Source organism: Falco biarmicus, chromosome 8 (assembly GCF_023638135.1).
Source record: "Falco biarmicus isolate bFalBia1 chromosome 8, bFalBia1.pri, whole genome shotgun sequence".
In the NCBI taxonomy this organism is placed as follows: domain Eukaryota; kingdom Metazoa; phylum Chordata; class Aves; order Falconiformes; family Falconidae; genus Falco; species Falco biarmicus.
This window is the reverse complement of record NC_079295.1, coordinates 712873-727579: the sequence shown is the minus strand read 5'-3', so window position 1 is coordinate 727579 and position 14707 is coordinate 712873. Positions and strand designations below refer to the sequence as shown.

Genomic DNA, 14707 nt, shown 5'->3' with positions numbered 1-14707 from the left:
TCTTTGCGATCTTTTCCTAATTGTCGTTGTCCTTTTGAAATCTCAAAGCCCAGATATATCACAGTCTGGCGGGCTGTCTGGGCTTTCTTCCTGGACACTTCGTATCCATTTAGTCCCAGGAAATTCAAGAGGTCGATAGTCACCTGTATACAGGTAAGTCTTTCTTCTGTAGCAATCAATATGTCATCCACATATTGTAAAAGTAAATGCCCAGCTCTTGATTTATCCTGTTTCCACATTTCAAGTTCCTTTGCTAATTGATTTCCAAAGATAGTTGGACTGTTTTTAAATCCTTGGGGTAATCTAGTCCATGTCAACTGCATCTTTCGCCCGGTTTGAGGATTTTCCCATTCAAAAGCAAACAGTTTTCTGCTTTCTTTTTCCAAAGGTATACAAAAGAAAGCATCTTTTAAATCAAGCACTGTAAACCGTTGATAAGTGTCCCTTAATGCTGTTAACAGTGTATAAGGGTTTGCTACTACAGGATAAATGTCCTTAACTAGTTGATTTACTGCTCTCAAATCTTGTACCAGCCTATATTCACCCGAGGGTTTTCTGACTGGTAAAATAGGAGTCTTATACTCAGATTCACATTCTTCCAAAATGTTATACTCCAAAAATTTATCACTCAATTTCTTCAATTCCTGTCTCACTTCCGGTTTGATTGGATATTGTTTAATTCTCACTGTTCCTGCGCCTTCCTTCAAATCTATTTTAACAGGCTCTGCTAGTTTCGATTTACCAGGAATATCTGTTTCCCATACAGTAGGGATCACTGCCAAATCCACCTCCGGTGGAATTTCTTGTTCCTTTACTCTTTCTTGTATCATCAAGGTTTCTCCCGTTTTTGACTCGGGTATTTTCAAGAAAAGTTCTCCTTCATCAAAAACAATTTGTGCATTTAATTTAGACAACAAATCTCTTCCTAACAAGGGTATCGGACATTCTGGTACATACAAAAATTCATGTGTAATTATCTTATTTCCAAATTTCAAATCTAGGTGTTGTAGGAATGGCCTGGTTTTCTTCTTTCCCTGTTGCTCCTATTATATTGGCTGGTTTTGTTCCTATTTTTCCTTTACATGTATTTAATACCGAAGATGTCGCTCCTGTATCTACTAAAAATTTAACTTCTTTATCTCCCAGCTAAATTTTAACCAGAGGTTCAGCTGGGTTCCCCTCCGGTCCCCTTCAGTCGTCTAAAATCATTATCTTGGCAAGGTCGTGAGAAACACTCTTGTTTCTAGGGCAATCCTTTTTCCAATGTCCTTCCTCTCTACACAAAGCACACTGATTTACTCCTAAGGGGGTATTAAATTTCCGATGGCCACAGTGCATACAACCTCCCCTCCCATTAAATCCTCGTCCTCTTCCTCTGCCCCTTCCTCTGTCTACCGTTCCTGTCATTACTGCCAATAAATCTGTTCTCCTTGATTTTCTTTCTTCTCTTTCTCTGTTGTTATATACTCTCCATGCGACTTCCAGCATTGTATTCAAACTCCTTGAATTCTCTCCCTCCAGTTTCTGGAGTTTTTTCCTTATATCTGGTGCCGATTGCCCCATAAAAATCAAAGCCAGTTGCATTTGTGCTGCCTCTGTTTCCACTCTCAAATCAGTATGTTTTCTGGCAGCTTCCTTTAATCGTTCCCAAAATGCTGAGGGAGATTCATTTTTATCTTGTCTTACTTCATATAATTTAGACCAATTCAGAGATTTAGGCATGGCATGTCTAATCCCATATAAAACCCATTTCTGATACCGTCTCAGTCTTTCTCTATGTGTTACATTATTTGGATCCCACTGCGGATCCCCAGATGGAAAATTCTGTTCTATTGTTCCACCTGTAATTCCACTCATCACATCCAACTCTGCCTGAGCTTTACCAGCTTTTAATACCATTTGCTTCTCTGTATCATCTAACACATTATCCAGGATCACCTGTAAATCATTCCAGTCTGGATTCTGTGTTCTAGTTATAGTATCTGCCACCTTGCCCACTTTTTCAGGATCTTCTCTATAATTTCCTGCTGCCTGCTTCCAAGTCATCAAATCCATAGCTGTAAAAGGTACTTTCACATAGACCGGTCCATCACTACCAACTCCCTGTCGCAGGGGAGCTATAGTCTGTGTCTGTTGCCGAGTTCTCCGTGAAACAGGAGTATGAATTACAATCTCCGATAATCTCTCTTCCACATCTCCTGTTCCACTGCTATCCGGTTCAATCGCCTGTTCTCGTGCCCTAGATTCTCGACCCTGATTCCTTTCTCTCCTAAGAGGGGATATATCTAATTCTGGTCCATCATCACTCCCAGTGACAATCTTTTTCTTTAAACAACCTTTCCCGATCTCACAAGTTGAGCAACACCTTTTTACTTTCTTGTTATCAGCAGTTACAGCCATCACAAAATTATCTCCATCAGTTAACTTGCATTCATCCTGCCAGTCTTTTCTCTGTCTCAGGTAAAAGAACAAATCCACATACGGCATTTCACTCCATTTCCCTTCCCTTTTACAGTATAACATTAACTGCAGAATAGTATTATAATTCAGTGTTCCATTTATGGGCCACTTTTCCTGATTTTCCAATGTATACAGAGGCCACCAATTATTACAATACTCAATCATCTGGCTTTTTGGCAAATCCTCATATAAATCTCCCCAATGTGCCAATAAACATCCCAATGGAGAATTTTTCGGGATTTTATCATTTACAGCAAGATTACGCATGCTTTTACTTTTAAACAACCGAGTTAACTTAGATGCCATGGTATAATCACTCACAGTACAATACACAATTATTCAACTCTGTCTCCCCGATCCGCGGATCCACGCTCCACACTCGCTTTCGTGCTTAATTGCACGTCTCACCCTTACAGCCACACTCACACTTTTCCACAATTGTTACTTTAAACAAAGACATAAAACACAATATTATACACTTCTTAATTTTCTTCTCGATACACAGACACAATAAACAATTCTGTATCAGAAGAAAAACCCCTCCTAACTTCTTGTTAGAGGCACTACCTTAGAGAACACTAGAGCATGTAGGTTCTCTTGTTTCCACTTTTGTCCAACCCTGCAATAGCTTTTGCTTATGTCTTACGGGCAGGCGCCTAGGCTTCCTCTTCCACAAGGATCCTTATAGTCCAAGCCTGCGCAGCTCTCACCGCGTCTGACAGGCAGACTTACTCAGTGAGACTCAAACCCACTGGTGGGTCTCCAACCCACTCCTTACCATACACTTATTATAGTGGGACTCCTACCCACTTACTACAATTACAAGAAGAAGTGTCTTACCAAAATCCAGGGAACGTCGCGAAGAGCCTTACGGATCGGGGATCGATGGGTGTCCCCGAGAAATCCTCGGTGCCGGCTGGAACCGAGCAGGTCCCCGACTCCTCCGGTCTCCTTCAGCGAGGTCCCATCTGGGTCGCCAAAACTGTTACCGAAATCTCGGAATGAAGAACTTACCGACACCAATGTGATGTAGATAAGCAGACATTTCTTTATGGACGGCCGGGTGCGTGAGCGAGTCCCCTCACGATCGACGCACACCATGGTTCAAAATCATACACCTTATATAGAACTCATTCATCCATATTCATTAAATATTCATGCATAATCGTAAGATTTCCCATAAATCATTAACATACTCTCCTCCCGTATCCGATTCTGCGCAGTAAAGGTTAGAAAGGTCCGGAAATGGGTCTGGGGTACGATTTGGGTAGGTGGTATGTGAGTCGGTGGTCTCGATCTCCCCCTGCCGGAATTACCTGCCACTTGAGGTAACTGTTTCTTGGCCGGCAACTATGGGTTGCTTCACTCGACTCTTCCCAGTTCACATAAATTCTCATTTTGACATTTTAGTACATCCTCCTAGGTTACATATAAACAATCATCTCAAATCTTAAGTCTGTTATCTAAGTTCTAAACATTCCTACTAGGTGATTCTGACCAATTCCTCCGGCCTTGGTACGGGGCTGTACAGAGGATTTTCTATAGCCGCTTTTTACTATAACTATAAGTTTCATTAAAATATATTTTCTTATCCTCTTATATTTCTATTACATGATTGATTTTATAAAATCAAATAATCAATCAAATAAAGTCAATCAATCTTAACTTATTAGCAAATCTATAACAGCAGGGGGACCTAAGCCAAAATCTGAGCTAGAATTCAGGCACTTTAGGCTGCTCCAGTGGTTCAAGAAAGGCTTCAGACTGAAAGATCCTGCACTATGCCATCTTAGCAGACTTAAGGAAGAAACTCAGCATCCTGGAGTTCAGCTGTAAGCCTTGTGGTCTCAGTTGCCTTTGCAGCAAGGGATATGTGTGTTAGCAGTACACTTAGAGCTTATCTGGTTTCAGTAGCGAGGAGGCTGGTTTTCCGTAACTGCTCAGTATGCTTCAGGTGGGGCGTCTTTACAAAGCTGAGCTCTTGGTTTGATGGTGGGAACAGGTGAGTGCTGCTCTCTGGAGACCGTAAAGCCCCGTCTTAACAAGGCGCTGCTGCAGGCGGTGAGCCCTGGAGCACCCCGGTACGGAGCCCTACGTTAGGCGCAGGTGGTGGCTGAGATGCTCTGCCTGCTTGAGGCAGCGCTCGGGTGCGCGTGTCGCTGTCAGCAGGCTGCTGGGGTATCGCTGTCAGCAGGCTGCTCTGCCTTGCTTGGGCTCATACTTCTCAGCTCCTGTGCGGTCGTCTCCGATTGCAGCGATACAGACAGCAGATTTTTCTCTCCGGCTCTGTTTTGTGAGCTTTGTGCCTTCTCTGAATGGATTTCAAAGCTCGTTTAAGTGCATGGGAAGGAATTCAGAAATCATGTTTTATATGCAGCATCACTTTCTGAGGGTGCAAACTGATTGCTAAGTTACAAACCAGCCCAAGGGCTCCGTCAGAAGTTAGAAACCAGCCGCAAAGTTGATCTGCTGAGGGAAGAGAAGGGTCCCGTATCTTCTCGCGGAGCATCTAGTGCTGGTGCCACCCAGCCCGGAGTCAGGGACTGGCTCTGAGGCTGCCTGGAAAATCCAGGCGAACCGAAGGAATTCTGTACTGACATGGCAACCTCTCCCCAGGCCGTGAGACCAGGCTGCCCCTGCGCATCAAAGGGAGCAGCACAGGGCCCCAGCTGCGCTTCAGCTTTGACCAGCTGGACATCGGGAAGGTTTTTGTTGCGTCAGCCCCCAGCTACGAGGTGAGCAGTGGGGCTTGCTGGGGTTGGGGTGGATCCTGATGGCCCCTGGGGCAGCAGTGAGCTTTGTGCACCTGCTGGATTTCTGGCAACACAGGCAGTTATGTGCACGCATTATTTGATGTAAGTTAAATGTGGGAGTTTTTGCAGAATCTGGATAGTTTTGATGGGGTCTGAAAGGTGTGTATGTTGTCCACAAAGCCCCGATCCCTGCGTTTTGGCAACCTCCCTTTGAGACCAGCTGGGAGGCTTCATGCAGAAAATCCAGCCCTTGACACATGATAGCAACACCGGGTCAAAAAGGTCAGGATCCAGAGGCTTTTGTTTCAGCCCTAGATGCACTGCGCCCTGGTACCCTGGCGGTTAAAAAGCAGCTGGAACAAAGGTGTTGTGTTCCGACTCGAGTCCGTTGCAAACACCTTTCAGTGAAGCGCAACTTGCTGGATCCTGGCGCCGGAGGGAAGCTGGGCAGCCTCCCCGCGCAGAGCTGCCCGCGCAGGCACCGGGAGCGCTGTCCCTGCTGAGCAGCCTCCTGCCACCCTTCAGACCTGGTGCCCCTCTGGCTCTATGAACAGAGCAGGGCAGTTCTGGAAATGAAGCAAAGGAGCTTTCTGGGTATTTGCCTCCCCCCGCCGATGGTGGCAAGTTTTCTCAAAAAAAAACCAACCAAAAAAAACCCCAAGATACAGCAACTGGAGGCGGTAGAAAATGAGGCAGTACATCGTGCCAGACACTTTCAAAAGCTTGACTGTTGCAGGGAAGGACACGTTAAGGTGTTTTCTTGCCAAAATATTGTGCACTGTATGTATGCATTTTTTAATGCTGATTCTTTATTGATTCTATATATATCAATGTGTTGGTTTCATTACTGGAGAAAATGTGAATAAGTAGATGATACTCCAAGTGCTGTATTAAGTAGCCAGACTGGAGGTAAACTTCAGTGTAGGATCCCTAAGTGCAATTTGTAATTAAGGTGTAAAACATATGAGTAGTTTCCAAGTTACCAGTGCAGAATTTGAATACAGGAATGTTTTCAACAGCAGCTGCAAAATTAAAAAAATAAGGGCTGTACCTCTGCTTCTGTCTCAGTTTTTCTGACAGGTTTTGCAAGGACAAAACTTAGGGAAAATAACTGCCAAGCAGGTAGATAAGTCCACAGAAATGGCCGGATTTCACCTGCAGCCTTCGGAAACTGTAGAGCTTTGCTTTGGGTAGGTTTGGTGACCACCAGTGTGCTGATACTCACAGGCAGGTGTGGGCATTTCTTGCTGAATCTCAGCAAATGCTGCAGGATTGTGTAGCTTGTTGGAACAGTAAATAATGGTAAATTAGTAGATGATGGCTGTGAATATTTATGAAAGAGATTCTTTAGAGCAGGTGGAGCTGCTATGCCCCTCACTCTCATCCTTTCTTGACATGTCTGGTTGAGCAAAGACAAAGAGACTCTCAGATCAAAGAAAAGAACAAAATGCGCCTCACTGACGTACCCTAGCAGAGTCGGGGAGTGCTGCTGAAGCTGGTTATGGGGCTGTCCCAAGGTATTTTCTACATCCAGTAAACTTGCTGGCTGTAACGGGAGCTGAATGTGTTTTGCCCTTGGCAGGACTGGGCTCATCTGGAGCGGGAGCAGTTAGGTGACGATTCGCTGTAATGCTGCGACCGCCCTTTGCTGCTCTTTGGGGCAGGTCTGCATCGCCTTGGTGATGCTGAGCACATCCTCAGCCCTGCAAGTCCAAGCGGACTGCTCTGTGTCAGTGGAATAAACCCAGAGTGACTCTGTTTATGTGAAGTTATCACTGGGGTTTTTTGCATGCAAAAACCCAAAGGCAGAAACTGTCCTGTTGTGTTTTCTTTGGCTTCAGCCAAGCAGCAGCACACAGCATCTTCTGCCTTTTGTAGAAGTTTAATTAGAAAACAAATCAGCCTTCTGTAAGGAAAGAAGATTCCTCATGTATTTCCATTTTGCTTTCTTGCTGCTGCAGGTGATCCTGTTTAACAAAGGAGTCATTGATGCCCCCTCCAAGTTGGTCCTTCCGGCGACCGCTCTGGGCTCCTGCTTCTCCTTTCTCCCCCAGGAGGGCATCGTTTTACCAGATGTCCTCCAAGTCATCCAGATCTCCTTCAGTTCCACCGCCCTGGGGCAGTTCACAGAAGGATTCCGGTTCAGTGTGGATGGGTCCCCTGAGCCCGTGACCTTGACCGTCAGGTGAGGAGGGTTACAGGAGCCTGGGGGGTGCCTCCACAGTAATTCCCACTGCAGACTCCTCTCCTCGAGATGGCATCTGCCTCCTTGCTTTCTGTCTTGCCTTTGTTCCAAGGACCCCTGTCCAGCCCTTATCTCTCATTCTCCAGCCCCACAACTCAAGCTGTTTGTTTCAAATGCTTTTGAGATGCCCACCCACCGGGGCAAGCCGAGCCTCCCTCTTCAGGGGGGGTTGTGCACTGGATTTAGTTCTCCAGGGAGGGAAAAACTCCCAGTTCTTTTGAGTGGAGATGAGCTGGCTGGTGGGACATGGGGCTGCAGAGGAAGGAACAGCGGTGGGAGTGCAGGTGGTTCCTCTCCTACCTTGTGCTCCTTCCTGCTCTGCGAGGACCCCGATCTCCCTTCAGAAGCACTATTGGAAGATGTGGCTGTTGCCATAAAGACTGCCCTCTTCCCCCGTTCTCTTGCAAGCTGCGCTGTTACCGGCTGTAGCGCACAGGGCTCTGGGCTGGCTGCTTGGCCGAGCCCTCTGGGCAGTCCTTCAGGTCTGACTTCCTTGAGCACAGCTCCTGTGTGCTCAGCAGAAACGGCAGTTATTTCCCCCCTCGCTGCAAGGCTCACCCTTGGCAGTTTCCCAGTGTGAGACCCAGTTGTGGCTGGTTTGGAGGCAGTTTTCTATCGTCTTTTGGCAAGTGCTATTACGGAAAGCATGTCTGCTCCCTTTGCTCCATCCAGAGTAGGATGCTGGGGCTTGGCAGGTTAAGTCTGATTACGTGAGGTCCTTGGAGAGGGAACCTCATTGCCAGAAGGGGTTTGCTACCTAACTTGTTCTCAGGAACTGATTCAGCTCCAGGAATCGAGAATTAGCATGGGATTGAAACTCCTGAAAGTCAGATTTTGAGTGCTTTTTGATTGTGCAGTCAGAAGATGCCCAAACCATAGGTGATCACTCTTTGCTTGGAAACAGACCTGACGAGGTCCTGAACGCTTGTTCTTTTGCTCTTTAGAAAGGGATGCTGGAACTGGGACACCACGGGTGAGTGCAGGTCCCTCCTGCGGGAGGCTGGGGTCTGTTCATGTGTACGAGAGACCCGGTGGCAGTCCTGTGAATAAAACTAGGAGGCACGGGTCACTGTGCTCCTTGATCTGTATTTGTTTTTTTCACCAAGAGGCAGAGCTGGCATTGATTGGCATCAACCATGAAATTAATGAATGTTGTGCAGCTTCAAGTGCTGATTTCAGTGGATGTTGGTGAGTTTGGGAGTTTGGAACCTCTCTGAATTTAGGGATGGGCGGGCTGGTGTGGTGGCTTCAGGACACTCATGTTTGGTGGTGCAAACAGTCTTGCTCTTGGATGTGTCAGCCGGTGCACTGGTGACAAGCTGATACTTTCCTCCAAGATTCCGCCATCCACTGTGTAGAACTTGTGCTGCGTTTCTCAGTAGATGTCTGGGGCTCCTGTGGATTCGTGCCTCAAAATCCTGCACGCATAATGGTAGTGTGGAATAAGGTCTGAGGAAGATGTCCATCTAGCCCGTGGAAAGGCCAGTTCCAGCAAAGAGATACCAAAGCAGGGAACCTGTGGCTGAGAGGGCTAGTTACAATGAACCTGCTTCTGCATGGACAGCTCTGCCCGTCACATGACAGATGGGGAAACTGAGGCACAGAGCCATCACTTGTTCAGGGTCCTTCACTGGGCCAGCAGCAACCTGGGGGTGTACCCTGCCTGCCCTGGTGCCCTGAGCCACCTCAGCAGCTGCCACCTGCTGACCACGTTGCTTTGGCTGCCCCTGTGCACAGGGATGCTGTGCCGAGCGCAGGGGTGACGGGTTGATTTGAAACCCACCGTGCTGCTGAGACCAGCTTCTATCCGTCCCGGTGGTAACAAAAGCCGAACACTTTGCAGTTCTTTTTAACCAAGCCAGTTCCTCCTCTGCCTTTGTCCTTACAGGGGCTGTGTCATCGGACCGACTTTCCCTTTCCATGTACCTTCCCTCCATTCGGCGACGTCTCCTTTGGTGAGTGTGCCCTGGGCTTGGACCGCTGGTGGGGAGGTCTGTGCCTTACTGAAATGAAGCGCTTTGGGAGCGTCTGTCACTTGTGTTCCTCCACAGCAGCCTTCAGGGTGTTAGAACCAGGGCTGCCGCTTGCTCAGGTGGTATTTTGCTGCCGTGAGATCAAACAGGACCAAAGGAATAGAAAGTCAGTATTTTCCTGGTGCCCTCAGAGCCTGCTCAGCCCCAACCTCCCAATCCTTGGCGGCAGAATGATGGTGAAAGCCCTTGTCCCAGAAGGGCCCAGGGGATGGGGCTGCAGGAGAAGGGAGTTGGAGCCACACGCTAGCCTGTGGCTGCTCAGGGTGAACGTTCCTGTTGCAAGGCGAGGACACCACTTACCCACTTGACCTTTAGTGTGAGCTGTTAATTTGTGCTGTGAGGGCTCCTCGTTATCACCTGCCCGGTAATAAGCCCAGGCAGTAGCTCGGCATTGGTTTGGGCAGTGATGTCTCCAGAGATGTGGGCTCCTTCTCCTTCCCCAGCCGAAGCACTGCTCCACTGACGGAGCCGGTGGCTGAGCACCCAGAGCATCTCCACTGAAATGCAGATTCTGATTCTCCATCTCGAGTCTCAGAGAAAAGGCTTTGTACTGAGATGTTCTAAAGTTTACATGTGAAATCAATTGGGGATTGATTGAAGGGCCATGATCATTCTGTGCCCAGGATGCCTCTGTGGTTTCATGCTGTTCGTGGACTTTCTAGGAAATCTCAATACTTTCCCTGAGCCACTTCCCCCTCTCCCTGCATCACCACTCGGCCACTTCTCTGCTTCCTTTTGAATAAATAGACCCACAAGAAACGCACCGGCAGAAATGCGGTTGTGTAATAGGAGGTTCATCCTACTTTAATCTGATTTCATTAACAAGGCCTTTTCAGCTGAAGGCAGCTATTGTATTTTTGCTTCTTGTCACTGTGCTGCTGGCTGTTGTCTGCATCTGGTGACTTCGGTCCCATTTGGGGCTGTGCAGTGGGTCAGTTGGTGCATGTCCTTTCTGTGCCCCACCCCCGCCTCCCTGCCGGAGTAATTGCTGGCGGTGGGCAATGGTCACTGCTGCTGGGCACAGAGGAACTATCTGCTGTGTCTGCGGGTGGTTTTCCTCCCTGTCTTTATTCAAATAGCACTTGGTAAGCAGGGCATGGGAGGTGTCTTCTGGCAGAGCTGGTGTCCGCTCCAGACCAAGCTGCGGGCTGGTGTCCTGCCTCTGCAGAACAGCCACCCCCTCACCCAGTGTGGTTGTACCACTGGTTTTCCGTTGTGGAAAGCAAGTGTCAGAGCTGGAGTGATGTCAGGCTTTGTGGGCAGTAATCAAAGGCAGTGTGGATGTGATGTCCCCGTGTGTTAGGTAAGGTGAGACACAGTTCCTGCTCATTTCTAAGGAAGCGTCAGGTTTGCGTGCAGTGAGGTGGGCTGAGTTGTCATGTGCTCAGTCTGGTTGCCCAGAAACAGGAGATGCCTTAAGGGTCCTGCCTAGAGAAACTGCATTAGAGTGCAATGCATCATGTTGTAGTGCCCGGTCTCATCCTTTCTTTTCCTTACATGACAATGCCCTACTTTCATATATTGAAAACTGGGGGAATGTTCATGGAGTTAATGGGGATTTTACAGACTGAATTTTCAGAATAAATGCTCTGTCTGGGTGCACACTGATCAGTGAGAAAGAGTTGGGGCTGGTTTGGGGGCAGGTGAGAGAGCTCCTCACAGGTAGAGACAGCTCTTCAGCACCAACGGCACTGCCCATTGCCAAGGAAGCAAGCTGTGCCATCCATGGAAAAAGCAACTTCAGTCACAACTCACTCCTCCCTGAGCTTCTCCATTACCTCTCATTCACACTGAAAAGAGATAAACAACAAGCACCGGTCTATCCTAACAGGAGAGTCACACCAGGAATCACGGGATAACCGGGGACTTAACTGATATTTGTCTCACCTTCCCAGGCTTTCCTCGCACCCTGCCGTGTCGCCTCACTAACACCTCCTTGGTTCCCATGACTTTCAACCTTCGCATCCCTGGTGAAGGCTCAGGACAGCGCAGCGTCACCAGTTTTGCTCAGATATCAGACAACACTTGCCCGTCCTGGAGAAAGGGAGCCCAACATCACATCAAGCCAACTGAATTCACCATAATGCCCTGCAAGGGGACCATCCGCTCCCAAGGAGCCCTGGGTATCCAGGTATGGCACGAGCCCGGCCATACGTGCTTCAGCAGGTGGAGCTGAAGCTTCACTGGTGCGCAGGAGGGCTGTAGTGCTGCTGGCTTTGGGCATAACGCAAGTAAGAGATCGGTGTTCGTGTTAGGTTTTTGTGAGCTGGGGTACTCTGGGGCGGAGCACCGTTTTGTTTCCAAAGTTGTAAGCCAAGGATCATGTACCCTACGGTCAAGCACAGAAGCCACGCGTGTGTGTCTGAGCTGCTTAGAGCAATTTGATTTAAAGTGGGCCGAGGAAGGATGGGGACAGAAGGTGACTGTTAAAAGAAAGATGTCATTGCATAAAGCAGTTTGCTATTCTTCCCGGTCTTATCTTTCCTCTCGTGTGGAGCAGAATGGTTGCATCCACTGCAGCGAGGACTGGAAAAGCTCCAGCAGCCGTGAGCTGCACAGCTGCTGCTGGGCCACGTTTTGCCCTCGGCTTCCCACTGTAAAGCTGGACTCATTCTGTGAAAGTCAACAGATTTCCTCTGGATTTATGCTGTTGTAGTCGAGAGTAAAAATTGGTCCCAGTGGCAAGTAGAACATGAATTGTGCTTTAATTTAGCTTACATATGCCCTGGTATGCAAGGCGTACTTAATAAATCGGATATCGCCAGAAGAGTTTTGTTACTCGGAAAGACAGTGGTCTACACGTGGACCAGCAGGAGAACTAAGGCAAAATATCGCTCCCTTTCCTGACCGTGGGTGAGAGCCAGAGGACACCACGCGTGGCTGGTGGCTTCTGGCAGTGATTAAGTATCTGACGCTCTTCTCCTCTACCAGGTCACCCTGTGTTCCAACACGGTGGGGCGATACGAGCTGGCGCTGGTGGTGGACGTGGATGGTGTTGGCCAGGAGGTGTTGGCGTGCCTCTCACAGCCAGGTACCGGCGCTTTCCTTGCAGCTGGCCACCTTTCCCCGCGTACCCATGCCCAGCACGCTGCCTGGCGTGGGGTGTCCTGGCTTCAGCTCCAAATGAGAAATGTTGCTTAACGAGCTAGTTCTGCCCAGCTCGCTGTGAGCACAGCCGTGCTTTGAAAGCAGCCCATGTTGAGAGGCACCTGTGCTCAGTGCTCAGGGCCATGCCTCTGTCTTTTTTTTTTTGGTTTATTTTATTTTTAAGGGAGCAGTGATTATATTCACTATTGGCCTGTTGTCTGGGACGTGAGGAGTAATGAATCTCCAAAGGACTGCCCCTGCTTCTCCCTGCAAGCGGTGGGCTTGTGCTGGGTTGGCCCAAAATGCAGCATTTGTTTGGAAGGCGGCGAGCAGCCTGCTGGAAGCTGGGGTCTGGCTCAGTTAATGAAGGCGTGTGCAAATGGGAAAGGGGCTTACGGCAGGAGTGGTGAGGGGAAACTAGTCCTTGGTGTGGCAGGTGAGCTCAGGTTTCTCTGGTTCTCTTGAGCATGAACGTTCCCAGACTTAAGCCAAAAGCTGCAGCGTCGTTCAATGCCGTTGCGCCGCAGCGGGTGCCAGTTTAATGACGAGAGGGACGCAGTTGCTGGTGCGGTTCCCTCTCCCCGGCAGAGTCACCCACTGGGTGCCTGGGCTGCAATTTTGTAAAACGAGTGGGAATGGGAAGAGTCAGTGTGTGGGCTGGTGTGTGGAGGACCCAGGCAGCTGCAGGAGCTGGGAGAGGCTGGTCACCCAGTGCGAGAGGCAGGCGGTGCTGGTGCCCTCCATCGCGGGGGCAAGCGGCTGAGGTTTCAGGCAGGGCGAGAGCGGTACGGGAGAGGAGGGAGTTGCTTTTACTGAGATGCGGGAGTCTTGTTTTCCTTGAGCTTTGGGGAGCGCTGGTCCTCAGCGGGAAGGCTCCCGCAGAGCTCGTGCCTTGCTGGGACTGTGGGAGGGTCCTTGCCGGCCTCCTGGGGCAAGGGAGGGGCAAAGCTTGATGAGAGAGCACTGGGGCAGGGCACTGGGCAGCCTCTGCCACGGGAGTCTGGGGCTGCCCCTCCGTTACAAGAGGCTGTTGAGTAAGAAGAAGTTAGAGGTGATCGATTGCCGTAGAGGTAGGAAATGTCTATCTGGCAGAGACAAATGCCTTGTGTCTGTTTCATGCTGTTTGGGGAGTAAACAACTTCTACATTCTCTCAGTGTCTCTAATTCCCTTTGGTCATCTCTTCACCCGGATGTGTCGTTCCTCCACTGCCCGTGCTCAGCCCTGTTCTGACATTTGGACGGTGCTTTCTGAAGTTCCCTTGCGAGTGGATGCTGACCCTTGTGAACGACAGCGATCTTCCAGGCTGCTATGGAGTCCTTCCTCAGGCTTGGCGTCGTGTTCGCCTCCTGCCCTCAAACGTCGTTATCGAGGGGTTTGTTAGGAAAGAAACGGGGTTTGGATAAGACCTTGCTGTTTTATATTCAAACCTAAAGTTTTGGAGAGAACGGGAAGCTACCTGAATATGAACTTCAGGAGCGGTTTGAACTCTTCAGGAAGCAGTTTCGGTTCTAGTCTTTGGGGTGCTTTCATGCAGGAGAACTTTGAGGGTTGTGAAAAGCTGCTGCAAGGAGGCCGCCAGCACCGGAGTGGGCGTTTGCGAGTGCAGCAGCTTTTGGACCCTGTGAGGATGCTAATTAGGCCCATACAAATCTTGCTCCTTGTGTTGTGCCTTTCTGCTTTCTCCTAGGGATTTTTAAAAATGTGGGTGAATTGCCGTTGTGGTGGATGTTAAGAAGCTTGGAGTTTCCTCAGAGGTCACTCTGAAGTTGTCTTTGATTCTGTCCCTTATAGGAGCACAAGGAGGATGCTGCTGTGTGGTACTCCAGCCCTGTGCCGTGTGGGATTATCCAGCCTCACAGCTCGGTAGAGATGCCGTTGACGCTGGAAGCCCAGGCGATAGGAAGGCAGGACACTGTGGCTAGTGTCTCAGTGTTTGGGAATGAAAGATCCCCGCTGGTGAGTGCTAGGCGAGATGCGTGCCTTTGTGTGACTCATCTTGGTGGGCATAAAGTGTACAGGGGTTCTGCCAGGGAAAAGGAGAACGTGACAATATGTGGCTGGTGCGGACACGGAAAGAAGGGATTCATGGCATAAGTAGCAGCTAATGCCTAGAGAAGGGTGGTGTCCT

At 49.1% G+C, this 14707-nt stretch overlaps 1 pseudogene; it reads left to right on the top strand.

The window, feature by feature from the left end:
• Positions 1–13982, top strand: part of LOC130153731 (hydrocephalus-inducing protein homolog) — a 62755-nt pseudogene extending 48773 nt beyond the window's left edge.
• The last annotated feature ends 725 nt before the right edge of the window (positions 13983–14707 follow it).